Consider the following 25,375-nt stretch of genomic DNA (forward strand, 5'->3'; position numbering starts at 1 on the left):
TCTCTCTCTCTCTCTCTCTCTCTCTCTCTCTCTCTCTCTCTCTCTCTGAAAAGCTGGGATTGACGTCATGCATCACCATGCCTGGCTTGTACCCATTGAGTTAACAGTAATGTGTTCAATTTCTAGCAAATTATATAACAACCATGCAACTCTTTTTAATGGATGAGTATTTGCATCTGTTTCTAAAATCTGGCCTATTAGATAAACAACCCAAAAACTTTACCTTCACTTCGTGAGACAGGGGACTATGGTTCCCTCTAGCAGCCACTGCTAAGGCTGCAGCTGAAATTCAGAACAGTTGTACGGGTGCCTTCTACCAGTCGCCCTGCAGATGGCACATGGAGGCCTGTATCCTAGAAGATTGAGGCTTTGCTACTTACTGAAGAGTCCATGTTACTTGCTGTCACGGAACACTCGTTTTGAAAGTGAAAACATATTTTAAAATTTCAAATGTTTGAGGTGAACAATACCTACTCCACCTCTGTTACTCAACTTCATACGACCCCAGTGCCAACCAAGCCCAAGAGTGGTGTGGAGAATCACACTAATCCAAGAGTTCAGAGTCCTCTGTGTCCAGCCAGGACATTAACAGGTCAGGTGGGAGATGTCTCTGCCTGGACAGGGTCCGTTCCGTGCCCAGACTCTTTTCCTAGTTTGTTAGCCTAGACTTGATATCTCTGGCTTTGTGGTCAATCTTGCATGACCATCTCTGACAAGCTCTGAGGAGACAGGAGCTTGACCTGGCCCCTGAGGATTGGAGGAGAACTCAAGTCCATTTCCTGAAGTCTCCCGATGCCAGTGACTTCATAAGGTGTGCTCACTCTTGCTGTGATGGTACAACCCATGCTGAACTGTGTTACTGCTTCATATGCAGAGATGCCAGGGAGATCCTGGGCTCACAGGTGGACAGTACCATTGCATCCTAACTTAGGGCCTGTCTTCTGTAGGCAGCATAACCTCCTGTCTTCATGCCTTGTAGTGACTGCCTGGAGTGTTTTGGGGTAAGCACTGTGGCCTGAGCCACTGGAGCTACTCTGCATTCCTTGGCAGTGGCCACTAGAGGGAACCATAGTCCCCTGTCTCCCAAAGGTTTGAGGTTGTTTATCTAATAGGCCAAATTTTAGAAATGGATGCAAATACTCATCTATTAAAAAGAGTGCAATTTCATCTCCTTCCCTCGGAGAAACTGAAGGGCATAACCCCCTGGTACCTGAGTTCATGTTTTCAGAGTGGATAGGGATGGAGGATCCAACAGGAATCTTTTACTTTTGCCTTTTGCTGTGGCTGGCAAGGACAGGCAGCAGCAAAAAAACAATAAGAAAAATTTCGTGACTAACAAGGATCCTGCTGCAGGAGGAGTCCTGCTGGAGAGTCCCAAAGCCACGTACCCCTCAGTTAGTATTTGCAACTTCAGATCCTCAGAAGTATTCAGAAGTTGGTTTGCTGCAATGTGAACTTTTGTTCAACTTAAAAGGGGGGAGGGAATGTTAGGCCCCCCTCATGGCAGCTAGAAGTCAGGCCAGATCCCCAGCTACACAGCAGTTCTCTCATGCTTTGGGTCTGGGATCACTCTGCAGTCCTAAAATGTGTTCAGATGAAGAGGGAACATTTTGCCTATGCCAGAAGTTTAGCTCTAACACATATGTACTTGCGTTTGGAACTGAAACATACATTTATGCATCTTAATTCTTTTTTTAAAAATCATGTAAGATTTTTTTAAAAGAATTTAAATGCATAAAATTATGTTAGTAAGGACGCCTCAGTCCCACTTGGGAGGGAAAAGAAAGCAATAACAGGAGAGGGAAGGAGGAGGGACCTGGGTGGGAAAGGCGACAGGGAGGGGAAAAGGGGAATATGATCAGGTACTGAGGGGAGGGAACAGGACTCAAGCCCTGAGGGCCAGCAGAAAGAATCGAAAACAGGCAACCTCAGAATGTAGGAGGTGCAGGGAGCCTCTAGACTGTACCAGAGACCTGGGCAGTGAGAGACTCTCAGGACTCAAAAAGGAGGGACCTTGGATGAAATACCCTACGATGGGAAGGGGGAACTTGTAGAGTCTACCTCCAGTGGAAAGACAGAGCATCACCTGAAGGGATGGGGTTGCCATCCCACAATCAAAAACTCTGACGCAGAATTGTTCCTATCTGAAAGAACTGCAGAAAGAAAAATGGAGAAGAGCCTGAGGAAAAGGAGGTCCAGTGACAGCCTCAAATTGGGGATCCAGCTCGGGGAAGGCCCCAAGGCCTGACACTACTACTGATGGTACAGTGTGCTTACGAACAGGGGTCCATCATGACTGCCCAACAAGCAGCTGAAAGAGTCAGATGCAGACATTTACACCCAAACAATAGACAGAAGCTGCTGACCCCTTGAATCAGGAAAAAGTTGGAAGAAGCTGACGTGGAGGGTGACCCTACAGAAAGACCAACAGTCCCAACTAACCTGGTCCCTGGGATGTCCCGGACACTGAGCCACCAACTAGGCAGCACACACCAACTGATATGAGATCCCCAACACATATACTGCAGAGAACTGCTGGGTCTGGCCTTAGTCAGAGAATAGGTATCTAATCCTCGAGAGACTTGGGGCCCCAGGGAGTGTGGAGGTCTGGTGGTATGGGGGTGGGTGTAGGGGCAACCTCTTGGAGACGAGGGATGCAGGGAGAAGGTATGGGATGTGGAACAATCAGAAGATGGACCGTGAGGGGGATAAAGTCTGGACTGCAAAATAAAGATTAAAGAATAATCAAACAAACAAATAAACAAACAAACCTGTAGCATGCTTGTTGCCTGGATATCTAGCAGTGAACTTTGAAGCTTTACAAAGCTGAAAACAGGCCTAATATTGCGTTGCTTGGGTTTAACCCAAAGAAGTGAGTACACACACACACACACACACACACACACACACACACTTTGTAGATAACATATTTATAAATGTTACAAATTAGAAGGAATTGACCTTCCATCATTTAATGAATAAAGTAAGACAAAGCGTGTCCATAGCTGCCCAGCAACAGCAATGAACTCAGCATTAGCCATGTAGCCGACAGGGATGGGCCTGGAGTGCATTCTATCCCTCACAGAGAATGCTAAACTATTAATCGAATCAAAGGGTGGGGGGGGGGGGCGGGAAAGGCAAGCAAATAATATTAACATGATTCACAGAGGGAGGCAAACAAATGGCCCTGAATCCTATTGCAGGTTGCTCAGCTTCCTTTATAAAATGAGAAATACTAATTAAAATTGCCACTTGTCAAATTGAAAATGAATCTGAAATTCTGATTGCTCACTCTTGAATCTCAGAAGCAGGCAATCTCCCGCACTGCTGGTGGCAACTTGGGGTCCGTGGAGGTTTATCTGGATGTAGGAAGATGCCAGGGCCTTGCAAGGAAGGACTGAAAACCTGATACAAAGAGGGGCACCCAAAGCACTGAAAGAGTGGGACTCATTCCCAAGGATCCTTGCATCAGGACAATAAAATACCAGAATATAAGGGAAGCCTGGCCCATGTCTTGTGGGTGACGGATAGAAGGAAGGACACAGATTTGGGCTTACATGAACATCAGTCTCATATACATCTGCTCTTGGATGCAGGTGCATGTGATTACAAAGTCACAGACAAAGACGGGAGGGGAAGGACTGGAAAGAAGGCTTCGTGGCTAAGAGTGCTCACTGCTCTTGCAGAGGACAAAACTGTGGTGTGTTTCCCAGCACCCACAATGGGAAGCTTACAGCCACCCGTAACTCCAGCTCCAGGGAGATGGGAAGTGGAGACAGGAGAAGCCCCTGAAGTTGGCAGGCTAGCTGTCCTGGAGTACCCAGGGATGAAGTAAGAGGTCTTATGTTTAACAAGATGAGATTGTTTTCCAACCTCCACATATGCTGTGGAACATGGAACATGCACACCCGGAGTCCATCGCAAATAGGCATATAAACAGACCAGTTAAATGGTTTTTAAAACATAATATTAAATTAAGGGGAGAGGGAAGCAATTTCTGAAAATTGAAAACAAAAGGAAAAAATTGTTAAGAGTCCATGAAGCTACAACTGGTCATTCTTAAGATTTATTTATTTTATGTATATGAGCACACTGTAGCTGTCACATACCAGAAGAGGGCATCAGATCCCATTACAGATGGTTGTGAGCCACCGTGTGGTTGCTGGGAATTGAACTCAGGACCTCTGCAAGGGAAGTCAGCGCTCTTAACCACTGAGCCATCTCTTCAGCCCATGGTTGGACATTCTAACAGGGAGTATCCTAAGGAACTGAAAAGCACAGTGTGTGTGTGTGTGTGTGTCTGTGTGTGTGTGTGTGTGTGTGTGCGTGTGTCTCTGTGTGTGTCTGTGTGTGTGTCTGTGTGTGTCTGTGTGTGTCTGTGTGTGTGTCTGTGTGTCTGTGTGTGTATCCGTGGTGATCAGAGGACAGCTTGACTTCTTTTATCCCCTGGGTCCCAGGGCTCAAACTCAGGTCATCGGCATTGGTGGCAAGAACTGTTATCCACTGAGCCTTCGTTATCCACTGAGCCTTCTCAATAGCCCTACAGGTAAGCTTCTTTATAAGGTGAACCAAAGAAAACCCTGTTAACTCTCTGTCTTTATCTTTTATTTTAAAATACTTACCTTATGTGTATGAGCATTTTTACCTGTATCCGGCTACCACATACATGCAGTGCCCTTAGAAGCCAGAAGAGGGCATCAGATCCCCTAGAACTGGAGTTACAGATGCTTGTGAGCTGCCATGTGGGTGATGGGAATTGCCAGTCCCGGAAAGAGCGTGTGTGTAGTGTGACGTGTGTGTGTGTGTGTGTGTGTGTGTGTGTGTGTGTGTGTGTCTGTTGTTATGGCCTGAATGTCTATCCTCTGCCCAGGTTTATTCTGCCCAGGTTTATTCTGCCCAGGTTTATTCTGCCCAGGTTTATTCTGCCCAGGTTTATTCTGCCCAGGTTTATTCTGCCCAGGTTTATTCTGCCCAGGTTAATAGAATGAAACTCTATTCTCAAAGGGGTGGAGTTTGGGAGGGGAACTCTGGGATATGGTGAGGTCATAGAGACTTCATGTGTGTTCTGTAAGAGAAGAGACAGACTACAAAGCAGGAGCCAGGGTCACCCCAGACACATTTGCCAGACCTTAATCTTAGACTCCCAATCTTTACACCACCTGTATATGGGCCACCTGGTCAGAAAGAAAGAGGGACCAGAGCTCAAGGGACAGGGATAGAAGCTAGTCTTCTCACAGCACATCCAGTTCGTGGATGTGACATTGAATCATGCAAATGCTTTATATAATTATATAAAATTATTTATAATTACATGGAATTAGCAATTGATAAGTAGTAATAAATTATATAATTAAGTATTTAAATTATATAATTATATGTAAATTTTTAAAAAGCAATCCCTTATAATTACACTCAAATTGACATAAGTAAGCCTCAGTGCATATCACAGTGGCTGAACAGCTAAAGGACTCTGCTGGGTCTAAAACTCAGCCCTTTGAGGCTCAGTAGCTATTGCTTTATTTCAAAATGAAATAAAACATCTTGAAGCTGGAGAGATGGTCCAGAAGGCTCAACATGCACTGCTCTTGTGCAGAGAACCAAGCGTAGGTCCCAGCACCCAGGAAGGCAACTCAGAACCCTTCTGTAACTCCAGCTAGGAGGGGATCTGGTGCCCTTCTTCTGGAGTCTATGGATGTCTGTATTCATGTGCATGGAGGGGGGAGGGGGAAGGAAAGGGGGGAGGAGACAGGGAGAGGGAGAGAGGAAGAAATGAAGACGAAGACAGAGAGACAGAGATGCAGAGACATAAAGACACAGACAAAGAGGGTTTGAGATCAGTGAGATTCAGTGAGGTGCTTAGGGATTTAAGTGAGGAATGAGGAGTCTGGTCAGGCTCGGATGGACATCCGTCCGCAGGAGGGAGGGGAGCTCCTGAGTGAATGGGTTTACTGACAGGGACGTGATTATCAACATGAAAAGTGACGGCAATGAATTAAGACACACAGTGTTTAAATTTAAGACACTATCATGAAATAAAAACAAATTACTCATACCTTAGGGAATACAGATGACCAACCCAACACTTAAGAAACTGGTTTTTAAAATAAAAAAATAAGCATTCTCCTGCGTTCTTAGTAAGGATGATACCACAAAGGTAACCAGACCGAGAAGGAAAACTCATTTCTCTGTGCACGCACACGTATGTGCATGTGTGTATTCAAGCTTTATCTCCGTGTAAGTGTGCGTACGCGTGTATGTGCATGTCTGGATTCACGTGTGTAAGTACAGGCATGTTTCTGCCAGTGTCTGTGTGGCGGTCAGAGGACACCTTCAGGCTGATTACTTAACTTTTCTGGCCACTGTACAGGACAGACAACCTGTCCCACAAGTGTGCAGAGGCCCCCTGTCAGTACCTTGTATTTCACAGCGGAAGCGCTGGTAACGGAACCTGTGGACAGCCTTCCACAATCTCAGGCTGCCACATGTCTGGTCCAAGTCAGCTGTTCTCCTCACACCTCCCTCTCTCTGTGGCCCCCTGGGCTTCCGGATCACTCTCTGCTCTTTCTCACATGTCTGACTCTACTTTCTTTTGCATGCAGATGACCGTATTCACCTCAGTGCTTGACTCCATGTTGACACCTGTGAAGTGGTCACAGAGGAGGCCTTTGCCATTTCTGCCTTGGTCACCCTCTGATCTCTTTGGAGATCCTATCACAGGTATTTTTGGCTTCTTAAACCTTTTCTACTAGTGATCCCTTTAACTCAAGACAGGCACAAAGAGGGGCTGCATGTCTTTCTGGTGAATTTCCTTTTGGGCAGGCCATGTTTTCCAGGTTCCTTATCTGTCACCCCCCAATAGAAGACTTAAGTCTCTAGGCTACAGAGATGGCTTGACAGTTAAAAGCAAGCACTGGCTTCTCTTCCAGAAGACCTGGATTCTATTCCCAGCACCCACATGGCAGCTCACGACTGTAATTCCTGTTCCAGGGGATCTGACACTCTCATTCAGACACATAGGCAGGCAAAACACACACACACACACATACGTAAAATAAAAATGTAAAATATAGAAAAAAAAGGCCTAGTCTCAATGCTCTTATGATCAAGAGATCTGTGTGTTGCTTGAATGTTTGAATTGTTTGTTCCATCTTACAAAATTCATGGAAAAATCCCATTTTCATTTCTCTACCTCTAATCCTGCTGATGAGCCATGCCTGGGAGGTAGACAATGTTCTAACCACACTCTATTGTATGTCCCCTCCCGATCCACCCACAGTCTTGCTCTCCCTTTCTACTCAAGGGCCATTGTGAGTCCCCTAGACCATCTAGAGGGAGATGGGTAAGTACACACCTTTGCAGTCTGATTCAGCAAACCCCTCCCACTGTGCCATTGTGTGCCAGGAACTATGTGGGTGCTCCACACTTTCCCCCACTCTATCCTGCAAAGAATTCAATCGAGATACTGTGGCCAGAAAATTCAATTAATTTACAAGTATTACACAGTGCATAACAACAACTGCATTGTTGATCCAGCATCATTCTGGCCTTAGGTAACATTTTATTTGGAGCAGAGCTTTAGGTGATAGTGATGCCCTTCCAGCATGTCAGCCCTAAGCCCACTCGCTTCTCCATCCCCAAGCCCTAGGAACAACCGAATTAGCATTTTCCTAATACCTGTCCTACGAGACTTCTTCTGGGGAGAAATGAACAGATATCTACTCAGTCCACATAGGGAGCCAAAGAAAAACCAAAGTAAGGAAGCCACCAAAGTCAATCTTGGCAAGAAGTGAGTTTCCTTGGGTGACTTACAAGATCATGGACAACTCAAAGGCTCCTGTTGTAAAAGTATGAGCTTTCTATGCCCGTCCCAGTCCCCGAATAATGACACGGAAACTAATATTTATTTAATAGCTTTTGGCCTTAAGCTAGGCTTGTTCCCAACTAGCCTGTAACTCGGTTATCCCTTTTATACTAATCTAAGGTCTGTCACACAGCTGCTCTCTTACGTCCTACTTTCTCCACATCTCCGTGGTGAATCTTGGCCTTTCTCTTTCCCAGAGTGCCTCTCTCTGCCGGATGTCCCTCCCACCTTACTATCCTCCCTTTTGCTATAGGCCATGGGCTTTTTATTTTAACCAATCAAAAGGTGCCTTAGGCAGGCAAGGAAGGGCAGAGACACGTCTTAACACAGTGCGCATCAACGTTATTCCAACAACCTGTGTTGTCCTTAAGTCCACCCAAGCCTAGGTGACAACTCACAAAAACTGCACCCAATATCCCAGTCGCCTCCAGGAAACCCCCAGCAAAGTTCTGTCCCCAAGCAATTATTCGCTGCTTCCATAATCTTGGGGTGGTCTGTGTAAATCCTGTGCAGTTCAGCTCTTCCAACTCGAAGATTTTTTACTTCTGGAATCTCATGAGCCTCCTTCCAGGAGGGAACGCTCCACTTCTGAGGGAATTGCTCTTTCACTGAGTGGGCTTGGCTCCCTCTGGTCAGTGTTAACTCCCCACAAGAAACAGGAAACCCAACCATACTCCTTGGCATCACTGCTCATGGACCCCTAACATGGGCTTGCTTCAGTCTCCTAGCTGAATTACCCATAGCCCCAATCTGAAGACACGGGTATGTCTGGAGGCTCTCCAGTAGACACAGCTATCCCACTGAACACAGAAAGGCAGGAAAATGGCGGGCTTAGATGACTGAAATAAAAGTAGCAAACAGAAGTTGACATTTCTTGACTACTATTGTCTTCTTCTGTTTCCATAGCGGTATTTTTTATTAAGACCTTGTAGTGGAGGACTCTTCCTTGACAACTTGAATTATAACACTGTCTCCCCTCCAAGATTACCTGTTGAGGTTCCAGACTCTGACACTTTGAAACATTGCCTTATTTGGAAATAGGACCAGTGGTCAATGTAATCAGTTAAGATGAGGTCACACCAGGGAAGGGGTGGTTCTATTTCAACATGACTGTGGTCCTTGTTCAAAGAGGACGAACACAGGCACCCCAAGCAAGGATGGACGGATACCACAGGACATGGAGATGGCTTCCTGCCCATTGTTTTCCTAGCCCGGAAACCATAGCCTGCCTTAAGGGATGCTTAAGTGTGTGCCAGCATCTTCCAGAAAGAGGCCATTTGTTCCCAGGAGTCCCAGTCCCCTGTGATGCTCAGGACAGGGTGACCCAGCAAGATGCTTGCTTTGTGCAAGCCAGAGGGTAGAAAGAGAGCAAGGGGACCAGTGGAGGCAGCATCCAGATGATTTGGGAACAGGAGGAAGAGAGGTTAGGGGGTAAAGGAGAAGGAAGAAGAGGACAAAGAGAAGGGAAGAGGCAGAAGGGAGAGTGTCTTAGCCAGGGTTTCTATTGCTGCAATGGGAAACACAACAACCAAAAAGCAAGTTAGAGAGAAAAGTGTTTCTTCAGTTTATACTTTCACATTGCTATTCATCACCAAAGGAAGTCAGGAGAGGAACTCACACAGGGCAGCAACCTGGAGGCAGGAGCTGATGCAGAGGCCATGAAGGAGTGCTGCTGACTGGCTTGCTTCCTGTGGCTTGCTCAGCCTACTTTCTTATAAACCCCAAGACTACCAGCCCATGGATGACGCCATCCACCATGGGCTGGCCCTCCCTCATCAATCACTAACTGAGAAAACACCTTTATGGCTGGATCTCGTGGAGAGATTTCCTTCCTCTCTGATGATTCTAGCTTGTGTCAAGTTGACACACAAAACCAGACAGTACAAAGATGGAGGAGAAAGATGGAGAAGCAGGAAGATGAAGGTGTAAGGTACGAGAAGAAGGGGGATAAAAGAGGAGGAAGAGGGAGATGACAGAGGATGGGGAGGGGGAGGAAGAGAGGAGGAGGAGAGGAGGAAGGAGATGGACAGAGAGAAAGAGAGAGAGACGAAGAGAAGGAAGAGGGTGGTGATGGAGGAGTGGGAGTGGGAGGAAGGGGAGGAGGGGGAGGGGAAGGAAGGGGAAGAAGCGAAGGAGAAGGAAGTGGAGAAGGGGAAGGAAAAGGAGAAGGGGGAGGAAGGGGAGAAGGGGGAGGAAGGGGAGGAGGGGGAAGAAGGGGAGGAGGGGGAAGAAGGGGAGGAGGGGGAAGAAGGGGGGGAGGGGGAAGAAGGGGAGGAGGGGGAGGAAGGGGAGGAGGGGGAAGAAGATGGACAGAGAGGAAGAGAGGGAGACAAAGGAAGAGAAGGAAGAAAGTGATGACAAAGATGGAAGAGGGAGGCTAAGGGAGGGGGAGGAGAAGAAGGGGAAGAGGGAGGAGGAGGAGGGAGATGGAGGAAGGACACGAGCACTAATGTCAAAACACACACAGAAGAGCCACACCATATGTAACTGTTCTGTTACACATGAGCTGTGCACTATGGAGCATGGAAGGGGTTCCCAACCTGTTTCAGTAATACCAAGCAAAGCTTCACCAGTTTGCTCATCAAGATCCTCCTGTGAGAGCAAATAGAGTCAGCCGGGTCCCATGCCAGGCTTCACAATGAGAGGAAAGCACTCAGGGTCCCTCTCAGTTCTCCCCACAAGCTTTGAAATTAATGGAGATTCCATGGCTTTCTCTCTCTAACACGGTCTTACTATTCTGAGTATAAAATAACGATGTTTTCTCCTTTTCACAGTTTCAAGATTTGAAGGTGTACCAGGCTTGACAACACTGTGGCGTTTAAGTGAGTCAAGGATTGATAGCTTTTGCCTTGGAACACATGCAGCCTGTACTGTGGCCCACCTGCCCTCAGGAGACCAGGCTAGAGGGGATAGAAGGGTAGCCTGGGTCCCAGTCTCCTCCAGGGCCTGTGTTCGAATGCCTGTTCCCTCATTCTCATTCACTCCTTCTTTCCAGGACACGTTAATGTGAGCCCCTGAGCCCTGCACAAATTGAATCAGAGAGAAAGGATAACTCCACACAATGGACCTGATTTGTCAAAGAATGGGTTTCTGGGCTACAAAGATGGCTCAGTGGTTAAGAATACTGGCAGATCTTTCAGAGGACCTGGGTTCAATTCCCAGCACTCAGCACGTAACTTATAACCTTCTGTAATTCCTATCCCAGGGGGTCCAATACCCTCTTCTGGCCTCTTTGGGAACAAATATATATACAGATAAAATATCAATGGACATATAATAAATATGTTTTTTAAAAAGAATATATCGAGTAACCAACAGAGGGGTGTAAGTACACATGACCTTGATGTTGTTCACGGGGCAAAGGGGTGAACGAAACCAGAATGAGTTAACATATTCATGGTAATTGTCATAGGTCAAACCTTAGGCAGTCATGCATGAGGAAGATGATGAGGCAGCTACAAGCCTCTCATCTTGTTGTGTGAACAGCTACGGACACTCTAGAACTCTAGAAACATGAGGACTCCCATAACCCTGCCACCCAGCCGTGACGGCCCTAGGAATGTACCCTAAACACACACAAGCCAGACGTGCTCACTAGGGCTCACCGTACAGTTGTCTGAATCACCAAATGTGCAAACCACTCCCACACCCTTGAGCAGAAACAGAGAGACAAGTTTGTACGTCTTATAGTGGAAATGTACTGTGAATAATAAAATCACTTAGAGGGAGGAAACCTGTGTTTGGAGAATCCCTTCCCTGGGGAGATCTAAACAATGTCTAGTCCCTCCTCATACAATCCCAACAACAAAACAAAAAAGGAAGCCACCAAAGGTCACCCAGGGTGACTTGTGAGTGTTCTTAGCTTTCAGTGGGGTGACTGACAGGAGTGTCGGTTGGCCTCAAAGTTGCCACACTGGAAAGTCCCTCTTCACCGTGGAAGATGGCTTCCCATAGCCATAAGATGAAGTCCCTTCCAGTTAACTTCTCCAAGTCCCGTCCAGACTCCAAGGCCTGCAATTAGGACAACATGGCATACTTATGGCCAGAGGGGCGACTGGAATATCAGGATAGGGTCTAATACCCTCCCCTCTTCCTCCTATGAGGGAACTACACAAAACAACCCTCAACACTCACCAAGCCTAGGATGACGGAGGCTGGCAAGCAGGGACAGGTGACCTAATGGCTGTAGTGGTGGCTATTTTGTCGGAGAACAGAGTTCTTCAACAACCAGACACCTGGTTTCATCTAGCCTTCTATGTGATACGATGCGTGTGTGTTTGAAAGGTTTCTAGAAGGAGCCCACATCAGCGGTGACAGGTGGCCTTCCAAGCATTTACTTTCTGGCCTTTTACAAAAACGGCTTGCCAACCTCTGAACTAAAACCTGAGGCACACTTAGGGTGAATCTCACAGTAGCCAAAAGAAGGTATTCCATGTGGGATTCCACTGATTTATGTAAAGGTCAAAGTTCATACATCAAATTAATCTTTAATCTTCAGCACAAACTAAGCACGTGATTTAGGCAGGCTTTGGGCTTGGTGCTTCTGAAGCCTGGTTGTTCATCAAAATGGCCTGAGAAAATTCCAATTTGCACTTATTTATACCCCCAAATCCCCTCCTCCCCAGTCAATTAATTACTTCTGAGGGTCTGGTGGGCGATTCTAAAGCCTCCATTGTGCTAAGGAAGCTTAGGGCTGTTTAAGCCTCGGCCCCTGACCTGTGGTTTCCCCTGGTAACACTATAAGAGTAAATGTTAGCTTTGTTGTTTCCGAGGAATTTAAATCTCCATATGAAAAGGTAGCAGATGGGGTATCCTCCTTTCCTGGTCCAACTCTAGGTGGAGGGAGACTTAACTTTCCACAATGCTCAAAAGGAGGTGGGTAGGATTATTATCCTTTAATGAGGTAAAAAACTTTTCCTTTCCAGAAGCCACCTCCCAGGGCACATACCCCGCAGCCCCTTTCTTTGGCAGGACTGTGGAGCCTGCCTGCTTCTCTGAGGTAGGACTCTGGATTGGTGGTTGCTGCTGCCCACATGGTTGATTCGAGGTCCCTGGGGGAACAAGCTGGGAGTAGGGGCTCATCTGAAGCAACTGTAGTACTCTCAGCTACCAAGAGGCATGGGGTTTAAATAACCGTCGTCTCCTTTATTTTCCTTGGATTTTATGCGCATGTCTGTTCAAATATGTGCTGTTAGTGTGCACAGGCTAGTGTATTTTCATTAGACAGATGGTTGAATAAGGATTGTTTTAATTAGTTACAGCTAGATTGCTCATTGGACGGTTCCTTGGGACCCTTTCTGACATGTCCTCTTCAGAGAGGAAAACAGTCTCAGGGTAGTGGATGCTTGGAAGCCCAGTATGTGAGGCAGGTATAGTGTGTCCTGACCCCAGTTTATGTCCATCTGAGTGTGCCCCTCTAGGTCCCCAGAATGGGTGAGCCTGCTGACACCACCCATCAGATTGGCTTTTTTGCCTTGGTCTGGTCTCATTAGAGTCCCGTGGGACAAGCCAGATGCCGTTGAGGAGTGGGAACAGCACCATGTCATCCTGAGCTGCTTGACATCTAGGGAGAGCATGAGTCACACAGACTGGGCATCTGCCATTGATTGGTGATGTCTGAAAAGAAGTGGAGGTTGTGTGTGAGGGCCTCTGGTTTGTACACTTCCAACTAGGGAGACTAGTTCTCATGGTTGGCTGTAGAAAACTTCAAAAAAAAATCAGTTATTTATTTATTTTACTTGACCGAGTGTTTTGCTTCCATGTAGACCGGTACACGTGTGAGTATCTGCAGAGGCCAGAAGAGAGAGTCAATCTTTTGAAACATACCGAAAGCCAGGCAAACTGGGACAATTATGTGGAGAATGCCAGGTGGGGACCTAGTTCCCCGGTCTTTTGCATTGAAATTGCAGGAGAAAGGGTAGAGGCCATTGGTCAAGACGCTGACCTTTAACCTCTGGTAGCTTCCTACAGGTCCCCAGCTCAGGAGTAGAGTGTCAAAAATCAAGACACTTTCTTGTGTACACTTCCAGCAATCCCGGCAATCTCCAGCTCACAGCTGTGCACTCTCACCCCAGTGTATGCCCCCAACTCTTTATCACCCCCTCTGCATAAAGACACCACACGTTATTGGATTTTGGGCCCACTTCTATACAGTCTGACCTCCTTTTCCTTAAATCACCAAAGATGTTACTTCCAATTAAGGCCACATTCACAAAGAGTGGGTACTTCTCAGGGGACACAATTCAGCCCAGGGTGGGCTCCAACTGGCCTGAGTGACTGAACGCTCCAAAGCAAAGCGCTGCCTCTGTGACTCTGCTCCCAGCAGAGCCGAGAGCCTGCTACCCCTCGCTTCATCTGCAGGTCGTCTCAGTTGATTTAACTTGTTTTAAAATTTCCTGGGTCACTCACACATAGAGATTACACGATCTTGCTTCCTTCGTGCCTTCAGAAGGATGTTGTTGTCTAAGGGTTACAGGAATTATTTAGAGACTAAAAGGGCAGGAAAAGCAAGGAGGGAGGGAGGGAGGAAGGGAAGGAGGGAGGGAGGGAGGGAGGGAGAGAGAGAGAGAGAGAGAGAGAGAGAGAATTGACAGTTAATGTGGAGTCTGTTAGGAGAGACAGGAGGGCTCATTGTTCAGGACGGCTGCATCTTCTTTCTCCCGGGAATTAGCAGCTACGGCAGAGGATTGGATGAGCCAGACAAAGACAGGGAAGACGATTGGCTCCCACCACCAGACCTTCTAGTGGGAGATTTAAAAGGCGCTAGCAACAGAGCCCTTTGTGATGGAAAGGCAGCCGGCTAAGTCTTTGTTTTAGGGACTGGTAAGAACCAGGAACCCAGTCATCATAAATGTTTAGGCATCAAGTACCTTCCTACAGCCGGTTTTCTCCTGTCTGCCTGCCAGGGATTTATCTGACTCTTCGGCCCTCCCCTCCTGTCTTGCTCCCCTCCACTTCTTCCTTCCTTTATGTCTCTTCCAGTCTCACCAGCCCCTCCTCCCTTACCCCCCCCCCCCCCCCTTTCTTTCCTCTCCCTTCTCACTCTCCCTACCCACTCCTCCTTGTCCCCTACCCTCCCTATCTGGTCTAGTGTGTGAAATTTAGGACCTAGCTTATGAGAGCTGCTACTGAGTCTCTCTCCCCAGCCCTGAGACTGTGTATTTTTTACATTTTCTTTTATTTTAACATTCTAGTAAATTATATGACATTTTCATATTAACCAGTGCCAGGCAAGTCAGTCTAGTAGAATTACATACATTTACACTGCTGTACCAATACACACTCTAGACTGGCTTTCTTCTTTCCTTCCTTCCTTCCTTCCTTCCTTCCTTCCTTCCTTCCTTCCTTAACTTCTATATTTGTTTTATTTTACATGTATGAGTATTTTGCCTGCGTGCATGTCTGTACTTCATGTGAATGCCTGGCACCATCTTAGGTCAGAAGAGTGTTGGATCTCTTGAAACTAGTTACCATTAATCCCACAGATGGCAAGAAGATAGATAGACCACTGAACCAACCAAATCATGGCCAAATTCATAAAAGAAATTAATTAAAGAAAGGTTTTGTTTTGGTTTGGTTTTTGTGGTGGTTTTTTTTTTCTTCTCATATACACAGGCTGCTTCTTCCTGAAGGTGGGGTTCAAGAGAACATTGACATGGGATGTATAAGGGTTTTTATAGTTCAGGAGTAGGGGTTTCCAAATGAGGGAGTTGGCAGACAAATAGGAGGGGGAGTGTTTATGAAAGGCGATCAAAACAAGGTGGTCAGTGGTCATAACAACTTTTTGAAACAAAGACATAGTTGTAGTTTCCTGAAACAGGCAGTATATAACCATTTGTAGTTAGGGTTATGAGTGGGACATAGTCCAATTCTTTTTTTTTTAAGTTTTATTTATTTATTTATTTATTTATTTATTTATTTATTTATTATATGTACGTACACTGTAGCTGTCTTCTGACACCCATATGGAGGCATCAGATATGATTGTGACCCACCATGTGGTGTTGGGATTTGAACTCATGACCTCCAGAAGAGTAGTCAGTGCTTTCAATCACTGAACCATCTCACCACACCACCAGCTCTTTTTTTTTTTTTCTTTCTTTCTTTTTTTTTTTTTTTTGAAACAGGGTTTCTCTGTGTAGCCCTGGCTGTCCTGGAACTCACTCTGTAGACCAGGCTGGCCTTGAACTCAGAAATCCGCCTGCCTCTGCCTTCCAGGTGCTGGGATTAAGGAATGCACCACCACTGCCCGGCACATAGCCCAATTCTTGAGAAACAGATTTAATCATGAACAAGAAGGAACCTAGTTTGTCTTTACTATATAAGAGAGCTTCCAAGCCTAAGATGGAAGCAGGCTGGTTCATCACTACAGGTTGTTTGAGCCAATATGTGGGTGTTGGGAACTGAACCTGGGTACTCTGCAACATCTTCAGACCCTGAAAAAAACAATATTTTAAGGAAAAAGTTCTAGAAGTAGCTGGCAGGGGATCTGGGGATGGCTGGGTTGTTAAGAATACTTGCTGTTCTTGTAGAGAGGACCTGAGCTGTCAATAACGTCCGTAACACTTTTCTGGCCCCCACATGGATACCAGGTACATAATGGGGTACACATGTGTATAGGCAAAACACCTTAATATCATAAAAAGCTAATATATAAATCTTAAAAAAATATTTCAGGGCTAGAGGTCAAACCCATTCTGCAACTTCTTCATTTGGCAAACTGAACTTTGGTGCTGATTAAACGCTAAGAACTTCCCCAGGGTTCCCGTCTACGCTGTCCTATGAATTCAATCCGGGGACATCTGCCTGTGGTTAACTAACATGTTTCCTGTACCACAAAGCCCTCCAGATTGCATCTGGTAACATATACATGTGTTTGCTTCACATTTTAATAGCTAATGGGAAGGTGACCTGAGGCCAGGAGCTTGTCACCTAGAACACAGAATCACAGCCTTGGAAAAGAGAGGCCTAAAGGGACAGACCTGGAGACCAGTGTGTAGTTCTTTCTCTGGGCACAGACACCAGCCCAAGGGCACCATTGGTTTTCTGGTTTTGTTTTCACTGTCCGGCTCAGGAGGCCTCTGATGACCAGCTGGGACCCGGGAAGCCCTCTTGAAGTGGGTGTCAATAGACACCCAACAGTGGAATTTGATTCAGTCCATGGAGGGCGCTGAGTGTGTCTCCTGTTGGACCTCTCCGTACCCTCCGCCCTCCCACGCCGAAGCACAAGACCAGAGTTTAGTACTCTCATTTGGTGGAGGTCATCCTGGCCTAGAAAGGTTAATTAATTTCAGGAGGGTCACTGCACAGGGCTGAGATGAATGATCTCCCCACACTGGGGGTGCAGAGATGGAAGCTCCATTCAGGTGTGGTGTAGATCACCCCTCCCCCAGCTTGTCAAATAGTCCTAGCAGTGTGGATGCAGTGTAAAGCGCTGACACACATTGTTTTCCAAATTTACATCATTAGATATACTCTGTCTACCCTGGTAAAGAATTTCCCTGATGGTCCAAGGGGCCTGGTTTGGAGAAACAGGCTAACCCAGGGGCCATTCTGAATTTCAAGGTTGTGTTGTCCACATTCCTGCCAGGGAACTGTGAAGAAGTTAGTTGAGGGTCTCTGAAGGTGTCAACAAACACCATTGTCACCTGTCCCACTGATGTAAGATGTCCTGTGGCTGATTCCTCTGGGTCCTGGAAGACAGAAGGAGACAGGAAGTTAAGGCAACTTACATGCTCAGGACACTTATGTAAGATTTACAAGTCTCCCCACGGTTATAAAAAGCACCAAGGAACTCCTGGAGATACCAGACTCTCTGGTGGAGCTGCCTGAAGGTTGAGCAGGGACTGCAGGGGTTTGAAGGTGGTCACCTGTGCTGAGGTGGCTTGCGGTGACATGGTTTCCTTCAGGTCACTACAGTAAGTTCATTGTGTCACCCAGCTGGACCTCTGTGGGATGCTTTCTCTGGTCTGTCTTCAGTACCTAATATGGGAGATACTATGTTTGCCTTTCCACAGGAAATGATCTAGATAGAAGGCATGTAGCAAACAGCCCGTGAGTGACAGGTTTACATCCCCCTCTCAGAGTTTCCTACACCTTAACTCCAGTATCATTTACTGTCTCTTACAAAATCTATTATCGGCTTTCAAAATGTTACCATCAGCAAGAGAATCACATTATCTAGCTAGGAAGGAATGTTTGATTGATATCCAATTCAGCAAAGAATCAGGGCTCCCCTCGTTGACAAACAATTATAGCTAAATGTGGGTTGATATTTTCATTTATGTCAGCCAGCAAAATGAGAGTAAAATAACAAAGACGTCAAAACTTGGCTCCCTTGCCAGACAACAGGAGGAACTCCCTCGCTGAATTAGATAATAGTTTCGGAATCCTAGAAGAACACTTCTCCTCCATTATTCAAACAGTAGCAGCTATACGTGGGTATTTAAAGTTAATCTGCATGATTAACATTCTCATTAGTTTAGACAATCAGCAAAAGAATAAATGGAGGACTGATTTCAAGCTATTCCTGAAGACACACTTCCAGGATTCCAGGGAACTAGCACATAAAGACACAGCAAGTAACTGGAAGGTGGCTCTTAGCAATTGTCTGCTTTGCTTTTGCCATTGCATTAGCTTTCTCTGGGGAGGTGTGAGGAAATGTCTACCTACCCCAGATAAAGCACCCACATCAGGCCAAAGTAAGGACTTCACTCACATCCAAGTTTGGACAACTACCGTTCACTGGAGTTACTTACAGGAGAATGGGTGACTGGCAGGCAGCAGTGAGGGGGTACCATGGCAGACCCATGCCAAGGTATGCCCCTGAGAAATTATGCCATGAAATAGATTTAGTATAAAGGGGGCTTATTGGGAGAAGGGATTAGGAGTGAGGACCTAGGAAACTGTAGAAGCAGGTGAGGGAGCCATGGAGACAGAGGGGGCAGAGAAGGAAAGAAAGAGGGCTCAGAGGACAGAAAGGTGGACAGGGAGAGAAAGAGAGCTGGGATGAGGAAGGTCCTTTTATCAGGCCACACACCTGGCACACCTGGCACACCTGGCAGCAGCAGGTGATGGCTTATGAAATTGCTAGGTCCTTAAAGGCAGGCCAGTTGGATCACCTGTAAGCTATCAGGCAACATCACAAATTGCTGCATCCCTGGAGCTCAACCTGCAATAGGCCCCACAGAAGTCCAACTTGGTGAATATGTAAGCCCACTGATTGATTCATGGAAGTGTGGATGGAAGGTAACTTACAGAAGTGAGGGTGACCCCCCAAATACCTGCATCAGCACGAGTCCCACGTAACCATGGACGATGGGAGAGCATCACCGACCCTCAGCATCAGCTGACCTTCTACTTGCTGTAGTCTCCAGCATCCCAGGATCATTGGCAGCTAAGGGCAAATTAATGTTGGTCAGAATCCCAGATGGGGACCCCAGGACCCTCCTCCCAACCCTACCCACAATAGAGTATTAGCAGGTCCATGGTATTACCATTGGCCACAGACCTAGTTACCACTGTGTAGTCCTGCTATTGGCCAATGTTATCTCTAGCCTAAGATGGTGATAACATGATCAGATTATGCTGGGGGAGAAAACAAACACATTACAACACCTTAAGCCATCCTGATGATGTCAGAGATGCGGCTGCCATGTCAAAGAGGATAAGAGGCAGTTTATTCTGAAGCCAGATATGAGTGACTACAACCCAGGAACAGAGATTCAACTTGCCCCAAATTCTATGTTCAAGCATGGCAACAGTTTTGTGAAGTTTCATAGTAAGAGAACAAAGAAAGTCATCAATCAAGACACTTTTGAAATACAGGGGTAGAAACATCAGGTCAAAGGTCATAGCAAAGACAGGGGAACTCAGCTACAGCCTCAGATGCTTGCTGGTGACACTCTTAGCCTTTTGGTCCATGGAGGCTATTAATCTGTTAACACATTTCAGAATGTTTCACCCATCAGTCACAAGAATGTGAGGTCACACAGCGAGGTGGGCAAGGGACAGCTAACGATGAGTCGGAATCAGATTCAGGACTGCCACGTTCCAACCGTTCTGCTATAGCTGATGTGATAACCAGGTGATCAACTTTTGTCGCTTGTTCTAAGATGCATGTGCTTTGGGGGGAACCTTTAGCTTACAATATTTAAGTATACCTTTGACACTTTCTCTTTTATTGTGGAGACAGGGTCCTACTATACAGCCCTGGCTGGCCTAGAACTTCCTATGAGACCAGGCTGGCAGCAACTAACAGAGATCTGTCTGCCTCCGCCTCCCAGTTGCTTGGATTACAGGACGTCTCCACCACGTGCAGTCCTTTATTTTTCATTTTTCATAATTACTGTTTCTAAGAGAATCACAGAAATCTACCAAAACTTAATCACTGGGTCCGAGGAGCCACTGTGTCACACAAGAGGAGGGAGCCTGTTGTGGCCTTGAATTAAGCAGCAGTTTTCTTTTCGTTGCTTTGAAATTCAGTTGATAGCTCTAACTGTTAAATCATATAACCATTTGTTTTGCAATCAAGTCTTTAGTAAAGTTGCTCCTCGTTAACACTGAGCAGCAGAACACACTGGCAGAGCAAGCCGTCCTCAGCTTCCAAGGCTAAGGAGCTTTGAGTGTAGGAATCAGTCAAGGTCTCACAGTGAGGAGTCGCTTCATAGTAATTTGGAGAATTACTGTGTGCAGGGTTGATGGGGAATCTGCCAGTCCTCAGCAACCCAGCAGTCCCGCATTCAGAAACACAACCAAGAAAAGCAAAAGAAAGCAGCAGCTGGAACATATGCCGGTGTCCCTGTGATCAAGGCGGCATGATCCTAATAACCCAAACATGGACACAATCCCAGGTGTTGGCGATGGGCGAAGCAAGAAGAGGGCAGAGGTGGCTGTTTGTTCTGAGTGTGTTATGACAGAAGGGGGACCAGCATGACCAACATGTCTGCGTCTTTCTACAATCTCAGAACTTACTGATGATGAATTCACAAGTGACTGTGCTTTAAATGGTGGCAATTTGCTGATGATATCTCTTACCTTGTAGTGATAAGAGATGATATCCCTTACCTTGTAGTGATAAGAGATGATATCTCTTAGCCATTTAAGGTGAACATAGATTCCTTTTCACTCTTAGTGACTCATACTCTCTGCTCTCGTAACACATAGTGAATCTATCTATCTATCTATCTATCTATCTATCTATCTATCTATCATCTATCATGTATCTATCACCTATCAGTCAATCATCTATCTAATCATCTATCATCTCTAATCTATCAATCATCTATCTAATCTCTCATCTACCTAATCTATCAGTCATCTTTCCATCATCCATCTCTATAATCTATCTTCCTCTCATCTATTCATCTTTATCTATGATCTATCAATCATCCACTTATCTGTCTAATCAATCAACTATCTAACCTATCAATCATCTATCTAAGTATCTATCTACCTATCATCCATCTACCCATCATCTACCATCTGTCTATCCATCTAGCAAGTCATAGATTGGCTGCAGGAGGTTAAAGGCCACAGAGGAGTTGAAGAGAAAGGAGGAGGCTAGTAGAAACGTAGGGAGAGTCTGTGCTGCTAACACACCCAGCCATGGGGCAGAAGCTGCTGCAGAGGCAAAGAACAGGACTGGATTTTACATAAAGAAATGAGCAGATGGACTCTCAGAGGCCCAGGTGGGCACATAAGAGGATGGGCAGAGGGCATGGGACAGGTGCCGAAGCTTCTGGGAGTCTTTGCCTGTTGGCTCCTGATGCACACAGTGAATGGTGAGATGACCGGTCCACGGGGTCTCTGTTCTCACAGTGTTCTGTGCTCTCCTTGTGGGATCCTGGTTAGGGAAGTCACACTCTCTCCTTAGTTTGGTGCATCTGTTAATTCTGGAGCTTGGTTTCCCTGGTAGGACTTCAAGATGCTTATGTGTCCCTCCAGTCTCAATGCACCCCTAAAAATGTACAAGATGACACCCATTCTGCTCCCAGAAGTCATGTGACAGTCCTTGCTGAGTGTGCAATGCTGGGCAGGTGCTAGTGTGTGTACATCCCCCCCAGGACAATCATTCTCTTACCTCAAGATGGAATTTTTGTTTTGTTTTGTTTTTCGAGACACGGTTTCTCTCTGTATAGCCCTGGCTGTCCTGGAACTCACTCTGTAGACCAGACTGGCCTCGAACTCAGAAATCCACCTGCCTCTGCCTCCCAAGTGCTGGGATTAAAGGCATGCGCCACCACCGCCCGGCAAGATGGAATTTTTAAAATTTGGAATCTCTCAGGGCAAGACACAGCCTTAAAATTTATTCTTTTGCACAAAATAGAGTGTAGGCCATAGCCTGCTCACAACAGTATTCAATGGAATATTAGTCAGCCTTCTAAAGATAGGGAATTCTGACATGTGCTACCACCTGAAGACCTCACACAGAATAAATTCAGCCTGTCACAAGAGTACGAGACCATGAATTTTATTGACCCCATGGAGTCAGGGGGCAAATGCTGCCTCTCTATCTAGAAACTATCTAATTGATGCAGAGTTCCAGCTGCAGAAGATGAAAACATTCTGGAAACAGCCAGTGACAGCTGTACAATGGTGTGGACAGACTTGATGCCACTGAGCTCTACTTAAACACAGCCCATGCTGTGATGTTTACTATGTGTGTATTTTACCACAGTAAGAAAAGAAGTCAAATACAAAGCACTGCACGGAAGGAATGCGAGCATGGTGAAGAAAAGGAAACGCTCAAACAGGAGAAAGTCAAAGAATCACCTTCTGGACATAACAGTGAAGTGTGTGTGGGGGGGTGAACCTTTAGCAAGATATATCAAGATAAAAAGAAGGGACTGGGAGACGGCTTGATGAGTAGAAAGCTTGCCACTCAAGCGAGAGGACCTAAGTTCAATCCCCAGCACCCACATGAAAAAGCCAGGGTTGGCAACATGTGAATGTAACTCCAGTGTTGGGGAGGCAGAGAAAGAATAATGCCTGGTGCTCAGGGGCCTGGCAGTCAAGTCCCAGGTACCAGTGAGAGATCTTGTCTCAAAAAAACAAGGTGGGAGGCAGGATGTGGTAGTGCATACCTTTAATCCCAATCCCAGCACTTGAAAGGTAGAGTCTGAGGCCAAGCTTGGTCTACAAAGCAAGGTCAAGGACAGCCAAGTCTACACAGAGAAAATGTATCTTAGAAAACAAAATAAAACAAAACAATAGAGACCAACTGAGGAAGGTATTCGACATCATCCTTTGGACTCTACAGACACATGAACACATGCACACATGCACGTGCACATGTGCACACATGCATGTACACACAAATGCACACACACATATGCATACATACACACACATGCACATGTACACATATATACACATACACACAGACACACACACACACACACACAGAGTGAATCAAAGCAAAAGGAGGTACTTGGAAGATAGTCCTGAGGGTGAGAAGATGTGTCTTGCAGGTGTAGTAGACACTGAAGGAGTATCAATGTCAAACACCTTACTGTCAATAAATTTACAAATTAGATGAGATATACACATTTACTGCAGGACAAACAGTGCCAAAATCAATTAGAAAGAAAATGGAACTCAATATCTCTACATCAGCTGAGAAATCGAATTCACAGTAGAAAACCACATCGCTCCGTGTTGGAAACATTCAAGGACTCAGAAAGACAAAGTCTAATGGTTCTATTTATCTAAGAGTAAAGAAAACACATGACAGGGATATGCTGCTGACCCAGCACACACGGCCCTGGGTTCAAGTCCCAACCCACTCCCAAGACACACAAAGAAATGAAAGTGTGTTGTATTAATATCAGATAGGACCAAGGCAAGGAAGATGGGGGAATTTTGTCTCATGGTTTGTGAGGGTAGAGCCCACCACACGGGAAAGAGACGGTAGAGACGGTAGAGCTCAGGGCATGGGGGTGTGACTGGGAGTCCCCACAACTCAGCAGAGCTGGAAGCAGAGACTAAGAATGCAGGCACAGAAAGTGGCCTTTCCTTTGGCAGTGCTTGTGCGTGTGTGTGTGTGTGTGTGTGTTGTGTATGTGTGTACATCTGTGTAAGAGCATGTGTATGTGTATGTGTGTGCATGTTTGAGGGACCGTGTGTGTGTGTGTGTGTGTGCGTGTTGTGTGTTGTGTATGTGTATCCATCTGTGTGTGTGTATGTGCATGTGTGTGAGATCATATATGTGTGTTGTGTGTGTGTATGTGTGTTTATGTTGTGTGTTGTGTATGTATGTGCATCTGTGAGAGACAGTGTGTGTGTTGTGTATATGTGTACATCTGTGTAAGAGCATGTGTGTGTGTATGTGTGCATGTGTGAGAGACCATGTGTGTGTGTTATGTGTTGTGTATGTATGTGCATGTGTGTGAGAGCATATGTGTGTGTGTGCATGTGTGAGAGACAATGTGTGTATTGTGTGTTGTCTATGTGTGTGCATGTGTGTGAGAGCATGTGTGTGTGCATGTTGAGAGACAGTGTGTGTGTTGTGTATGTGTGTGCATGTGTGAGAGACCATGTGTTGTGGGGTGTGTGTGTGCATAGACAAAAGATTAATGTTGGTATTTTCTTCAATCACTCTGTTTTCTGACTGAACCAGTATGGGTGAGGCTAGCCACCACCAAAACCCTCTTACGGTTACAATCACAGGACCTGGCTATCTTTCACCCTAGGCTTTTTACATGGGTCCCGGGTAATCAACCTCAGATCCTCATGCTTGTGCAGGAAACACTTTACAAGTGAGCTGTCACCCAGGCCTATCTTCTCCCTTTTTACTCAGGACTCTAATTCATGGGGCCACACCAATAACATTCAGTGTATGTCTTCCCTCACTAGAAACATCCTTACAGACATGACCAGACATGTGCCTTCTAGTATGTGACTGGATAGACTACATTCCCAAAGATGGAGTGAATGAAGGGAGTTCACACCCATAAATGAAGAAAGTTCACACCCATAGATAGAGAGAACACACACCCATAGATGAAGAAAGTCCACACCCATAGATGGAGAGAGTACACACTCATAGATGGAGAGAGAATACACCCATAGATGAAGAAAGTTCACACCCATAGATGGAGGGTACACACCCATAGATGGAGAGAGAACACACCCATAGATAGAGAGAACACACACCCATAGACGGAGAGAACACACACCCATAGATGGAGAGAGAACACACCCATAGATGGAGAGAGTACACACCCATAGATGGAGAGAACACACACCCATAGATGGAGAGAGAACACACCCATACATAGAGAAAGAACACACCCATAGATGGAGAGAGTACACACCCATAGATGGAGAGAGAACACACCCATAGATGGAGAGAGAACACACCCATAGATGGAGAGAGAACACACCCATAGATGGAGAGAGTACACACCCATAGATGGAGAGAGTACACACCCATAGATGGAGACAGTACACACCCATAGATGGAGAGAGTACACACCCATAGATGGAGAGAGTACACACCCATAGATGGAGAGA

This window comes from Grammomys surdaster, unplaced genomic scaffold (assembly GCF_004785775.1).
Source record: "Grammomys surdaster isolate TR1022 unplaced genomic scaffold, NIH_TR_1.0 193, whole genome shotgun sequence".
NCBI lineage: Eukaryota > Metazoa > Chordata > Mammalia > Rodentia > Muridae > Grammomys > Grammomys surdaster.